At 27.9% G+C, this 7128-nt stretch overlaps 1 long non-coding RNA gene across 3 annotated transcripts; it reads left to right on the top strand.

The window, feature by feature from the left end:
• The first annotated feature begins 1491 nt into the window (after positions 1–1491).
• Positions 1492–4968, top strand: LOC121118311 (uncharacterized). 3 transcript variants are annotated; one of them, XR_011780432.1, is made up of 4 exons: positions 1492–1638; positions 2395–2581; positions 3600–3850; positions 3912–4853. It is a non-coding gene; the product is annotated as an uncharacterized lncRNA (long non-coding RNA). The 3 variants fall into 3 exon arrangements; XR_005864394.2 differs by having other exon boundaries at positions 2400–2581; XR_011780431.1 differs by lacking the exon at positions 1492–1638 and having other exon boundaries at positions 1697–2581; positions 3912–4968.
• The last annotated feature ends 2160 nt before the right edge of the window (positions 4969–7128 follow it).

The raw sequence follows: 7128 nt of genomic DNA on the forward strand, positions 1-7128 counted from the left end.
AGCTCATCCTGGAATCAGTAAATTGTCTGGTCTAAGAATCTGCCTTTTTTCGTAGAAGAGAAAGGAGGAATAGTAAATAGGTTTAAAGTATGTCTAGAACTTAAAACAATCTTTTATAAAGGTCATTGTTCGACATTAGTCAAAGCAACTCAAGTTAAGGAGCGGATTGGAATCAATTTTAAGGATCCTTTACTTATTTCCGGATCTTCAAATAGATAAATTTTGACAATCATCGTGAATATTCACGCTTCCCATTTGTTTTTCCAATTGCGTACATGGCATCTACTATACTCATTAATTGTCTTTCCGAATTATTTTTGCTGATTGGAATGTGTCCTACATTCATAGTGACAATGGAGTATCGTTCATATCTAAATAGTTTTAATAGTCATTTTTAAGAAAAAAATTAACAAGGATGTATTACGCATGTCTATCACTAATTATAAAATTATTTATAATGCTAATTTATTCATCTTTAAAACCTCAGAACTCAGAGTTGGATTGATTTATGGATTCAATATGTTATTTCTGAGTAGACCTACTACCAATGATCTCACATTCCAAATTTCAATCCAATTCGTTTTCTATTAAGATTTCTCGTGGAATGACCCATAGTAAATAGGTAAAGTTATTCAAGCAAATACCATTATCATATAATTTATCCTTCCACCAAAGGAAATATACATACACATATGTATGTATGTATAAATGGTATTTCAAAGATTTATGGATATCTTTAATGATATATATGTATTCCTACATATAGAAAGCCTTTTTTCATCTTCGTCTTCAATAAATATTTAAAGGCTTCAAACTAAAAAAATAATACAAAAATGTATGAATTTTTGGATTATGTCTTTTACATATATTTATATATACATATATGTATGTATGTAAAGATAGTAAAAAGAGGGGAAAAGATTTACTCACCCATAAGATGAAAGCAATTTATAAATATTCAAATTTGAGTACATGAAAAAAGGGGAAATCTTTTCCTAAATATCTATGAAAAAAAGTATTATATAATATAAAAATGGTTAGTAACTACCTTTTTCAATTAACATGGCATTATCCCACCAGAATGAAATGTACCATGTATTTTTTTCTCCGTCACATGTCAATTTTCTACGTATTTTGCCTTTATAATTGCATATGAATATAATTATAAATTTTAAGTATATATTTTATGTAAAAAAAGAAACAATCGAAAATTTACATTGTAACCATAGCAACATTAAGTATCTTTTCCAGGAGAGTATAACACTCTATTACATCAACAGTGCGGTAAAATAAATAAATATCAGTTTTACCCCGTATCAAGCAAGGGTAAATGCAAGAATTAAGGGGGGTCACCACATCTATCTATCGAATGTGTATACATCTAAAGGCGGGTTACCACATCGATTCTGCGTGTACATGTATATATAGGAATATATATATATATATATACCTATGTGGTAACACGCCTTTACCCTGTTTTTTATTCTCAATTCTACTTTGAGTACAACAGTAACTTACACTTATAACTAATTAGAAAGAAAAAAATATTGAAAAAAACAAGTTGCTTGTGTCACCTACTCTTAAATTAATTTAACAACGATCCAAGGGTCTGTGATAATGCCAGATACCACATCTAGCGTAAGTGTTCTGTACACGTAAAGAAGTATATATAAATATGTATATATTTACTATTGTTAGTTGATTAAAGGAAGTTTTTTGTGAGAGCAACTCTTCTCATAATAATAATATTATTTATATATACATATATCTATACCAAATGATGAAAATCCGGGCTATTTTTTAGTGGTCCATTTTTTATTTTTTTTACTTTTTAGAATGGGTAATCTGAAGAATAACTTTTCTTTTCCTCCACAGTTATCATAATTATTTTATTCCTCCGTAGTGAACATCTTTTCCTAAATAAACTCAATTATCATTCAAAACCTGATTGAACATTCGTGTGTGCTCATAAAAGACAAAGCGTAACCCTGAGGATTTGTTGCGGAAATATAATTGTAATTGTATAATTGTTTGACTCAGATTGGAATTGGGTATAGACATAGGAGTAATTATGGCAAGTTTTCTTTTTTTATATCTTTTTCACCTCTCTCTGTAGGATCACTTGATTGTAGCTGATCATAAAACGTAATGAGCATTATTCTTTCTCTCCTCTTAAACATTTTTCCAATTGTCAGGGTTGTCATGTTTATTTTCGTTTTCTTTTTTTTGCCCATTATACACTGGATTTTCATCATTGTGAATACCTAAATATACACTTAGACGTGTTCACGCCCTATAGATGGGGTAACCCGCATATAGTGTTGTTAATACTATGCTGTTTATAAACTAATGGAGGTGTCTCACCATTGATTTTTTTTTCTTCTACTTCACTAGAACAGTCATGGGGATCAATTTGAATTATAGAAGAGCTCCTTGACGAGGTTGCTATGTGACACTATTTATTAAGAATATTGCAAGAAATAATCTATGGATATGAATAGGCCTTCAGATGGATTTTATCTTCCTCTTATTATCTTCAAAAATAAAAATAAAAACTTAGCTGCAATGCCCCATGTGCCTCGTGAGTAAATTATTTTACTTCTTTTTGTGTTTATAATTCAAACATATAAAAATCAGAAAGTCCTTACTGACGATGGGAAATTGAACACCGGCGACTACGACATTCCAAGGAACATACACAAATCATACAGTTAGTTGGCTAATCTTCTCTGGATGATGCTAGAACCGAAGATATCTCTGATGGGAAAGAATTTACAAACGTATATCGTACAATATCATCTCAATCTTTCCAACCTTCTCAATAAGTTCCTTCAAATAGAATGTCCAACTAAACTAATAAATGGGGATCTGTAGCGATACAATATAAGATATATTTTTTATTATTAATATAACTATAACATCTCTCATTTCATTATTGGTCTTTAATGTTTTTAGATAGTTTGCAGATATATCACTGAAATAAATTTATCTAAGAATAATTTATATGTTGATATATAAATGTAAAACTATTGACAGAATATACTTTTTACTTTAATAAACTCAGATATAAATATGTAGTTTATTTTGAAAAATATCCCAGAATGTAGTAATTTTTTTTTTTCTAATTTATTGTATAATCTTCAAAAATAAAGAATATTTTTTATGGAAAAAAGTTCCAATAAAAATTTAAAAAGATGTGATTTGATGAAAAAATGAATTCATGGGTCATTTAAGGGCGAGGGCAATGACGGTTTATATACAAATAGATATATACGTAATACATATAGCACATCTCTGAAGGGGTGTGTCGAGTTATCAACTATTTAATGGAAAAAGACTCAAAAATTTACAAAATAGAATTTCATGATCTTAATTTATATTCATAACATATAAATATAAATTAAGAAATAATAAATATTGTCAATTTTAGAGTAAAATTACCTTAAATTATATTCAATTTATCTATTCTTTAAAATATTTTGTACTAAAATATCAAATTATGCCCATTTGCATTTATATACACTCAATATTCAAATTTTTACAAAAATAGTTTTAAGTCTTTTATTTAAATTTTAATAACTTTTTTTTTCTAATTCCAGTACAATGGCTACTAGAATTGACATTGTAATCATAATGGCCGAACAACCAAGAAAGTAAAATAAATCAAGTCGCACGAATAACAGAAAAAAGTAGTGCCACTGACGAGACCTGGATATTTTGTATGACATCAGAGACCAAAAAGTAGTACCACAAAAAGAACACATAAAAATACTATTATCACAAGATTACATTATGATAATACACTTATTCAAATACGAGGGAATGATAAACTTGAACTACATAACGAATTGTATATATATTTACATACTTTATAAACTATTACATTGACTAAATTCGTAAAATCGTTTCAGATTCGCAAACACCTAAAATGGAGCAATAATTGGGTTTTGTAAATGGATAATGCAAGATCCCACACTGGAAATTAGACAAGCAACTTCATAAAAGTCAAGAAGATTAACATGATACCCAAATAATGCTTGAACTGGTAGTTTTGGAGCAAGCTATTTCAGACTCCCTATTATGGATTACACACAAAAAGTCTTTATTATATTAATTGTTTGATATTCAACACTATGCCCGTACACGGTCAAATCGCCAAGTCAGACTATTTTTTACAATGGATCAACGAAGAAATACTAATTTCTAACCATGAATTGCATGAATATATATCATTTTTGTTCAAAAATGAGTCTATAAGCACAAATACTGCCTACTTTATTGACGTCTTTATTAGTTTATTTATTTTTTTAAATAAATGCTAGAAGTATGCAAGACTACATTCTTCCAAAATCAAGAAATATTTTATGTCCTAATTTTTTTTTCAAACGAATACCGAACGTTCACACAAGATCCTAGCACCAATGGATTACTTACTGTTTTCATAAGCTAAAGCACATTTGACAAGAAAGTTTTTTGGATCCTCTTTATTGGTGTAAGAGGCATGAGAGTATAATTGTAATTTCTAAAGTCGTTTTAATAAATTACTTTATAAAAATATTCTTATTTGGAATATCGTTAATACGTTTATATTGATGTCATAATTCATGGAATATTCTATACATCAATCATAGAATCTTTTTTTTTTTTTCTTACTCCCCTTCCCTATAATTGGTCAAATTATAGAAGATTGTTTTAAGAGTAAAATAGTTATAAAATGAAACTGAGAATTGAAAAAATCGTGTTATTAGTGTCTCAAATTAAAAAAAGATATTTTTTTGATCAATCTATATATTTCATGTCATCGTAATAATGATTAATACATAAAGTTATTTTGGGAAAAAACCAAAATTTCACCTATCGACATTTAATATCCTTTTTACATTTTAAGATGATGACATGTGAGTATGTGAGTTATATTAAAAAAAATTAAGTTGGGGAAATAAAACAGTTAAAAATGTGTATGAACTAGATTGATTTTTGTTTTCTTGCTAATAATAGTATGAAGAAAATTTAACCTATAATATATTTATATAACAGTCGGGTTAGTTTAAAGGACTTAGGAATAAGAGAGGACTGCGGAAATATCAACAAAAAAATTAATCATTATGTTACAAATCTAATACCGAATGGCTTTTGCACCGATTGGTAGTTGATGTTTTTCCATGATTCATGTCTTCAAAGCGTTGGTTTTTAATCAAATATTACCTTATATTTCCCAGTTTTGTGTCAAAAATAAATATTTAAGAATAAATTCAAAGTTCGAAAGTAACATAAACTTTTCTTTAGATATTAAATACTTAAGTAAATTCTGTAAAATCACAATTTTATACAAGAAACTTAAATAAAATCACAATTTTATACAACAAACTTGAATAAAATCATAAATAAATAATTGATACAGTAAACTTACTTAATATCAATAATTTAAGTTTGATAGCAGTAATACAAAACTGTCTTCTATACTCAACTTTATTTCTTATTTTTTTCAACCAGTTCTAAGACTGGCTGGACCAAATAAATAAGGACTGATCCAATACTAGGTACAACCCATTTGAAAAAGACAATTTAAAAAGGAATCCGGAGTTCCTATACGGCTTGGGGAAGAAATTGTGTGGAAAAAATTTCCTAAAAATATAGTTATCTGGAGTGGAACTAAATCCATGCCCAAGAAGATCGGGTGCAACGATTTCAAATCCTAAGTTGCAAAAGTATTGAATTTGATTCCTCTAATGTTTTTCGGAAAGCTAAAATTTTTAATGGACCAGAAGCCAAGATACTTTTTGTCTGCAGCTAATCTATTTTTACATGGCGATCCAATATACATGACAATTATGAAAAATACATTGCAATTACTTGCTAATTATACTAAATAATTAAATCAAGTCTTATGTTCAGATATCGAACATATCCATTACCTTTCAAATAAGAAATTATTTTTATAAGACAAATTTAAAACAATCAGGAATAAGATGGAAAAACATGCTCTCATTTTGCTGAGAGTCCACTTTTCCCCTTGAGTCCTATAGGTTGTACCTGTAGCTTTATAGAAATAAAAGCTAAATTTATGGATGTATTTTTTAGTGGTGTATATTTTATAAGGAAACAAGACTTGACTGAATAAAGAAAAGCACATATTTTACTTAATCATTTAAAAAGATCTAAATAAGTTTTTGATCTACATATACATATATCAGAGTTTTTATATATTCAAAATATACCTTATATATTTGTGTTACGGATATTAAAGTACCCTTGTACATATCTTGGCTTACATTTTTCAAGTTAATCTTTTGGTAATGAAGTTTTAAAGAACAATTTTGTTGGAAACGTTGTATAATAATAGAAGTACTATAAGTGTGAAGAAAATTTAGTTTAGTTATATTCGAATAGTATTATTATAATAATAGTATATTACCTCACTTTTCTAATTGAATGGTGACACTCCTTTAGTAAGAAGTAGGTCGTTTAAAGGGTTAAACAAACTTAACTATTATGTGATGAACAAACAAGTTTTTGCTTAAATTGCGGGTTGATACCCCGACCGGAACAGTGCGTTTAGCGTCAAGCAATTTCTCACTATTGTTGAAATAGCTATAGAGCAAAAAGGACAAATTCCAAAAAATCTTAGCGAGGACTAAGAACCTCTAAACTAGACGATTTTGCTAAAGGAACAATTTAAAATCATATTTATTTAACAACCATAAGAAGGTAAAATAAATCCTAAATACGTCATTCGATAAATATAAAACAAAATTAATAAAAACAGGGCGTTGTAAAAGGGCTCTAAATATTTGTAAAAAATCCATTTTAATGAAGAAAGAAAGAAAAGGGCCCGCATCTTTGTCATGGTCCTCTGTAACCAAAAACCGAATTTACTTTTTTCTACAATACAAATTTCTATTTAGTTGCTTTCATTTTGGTTTTAAAAAGACACAAAACTTTGAGGAATCGAGAAAAATATATTATATATAAAAGCCAATCACAAGGACTATGTGCATCACCAATAATGAAAACATTGATAGTAATTAAGGAATGTATGTAATAAACAATCAGTTTGTATCATGATTGATTGTCTATTTACAAATTGTGAAGTTTTTATAAATATTTATAAAAATTGCATTAATACTC

The sequence above is a fragment of the Lepeophtheirus salmonis genome, chromosome 5 (assembly GCF_016086655.4).
Source record: "Lepeophtheirus salmonis chromosome 5, UVic_Lsal_1.4, whole genome shotgun sequence".
In the NCBI taxonomy this organism is placed as follows: domain Eukaryota; kingdom Metazoa; phylum Arthropoda; class Copepoda; order Siphonostomatoida; family Caligidae; genus Lepeophtheirus; species Lepeophtheirus salmonis.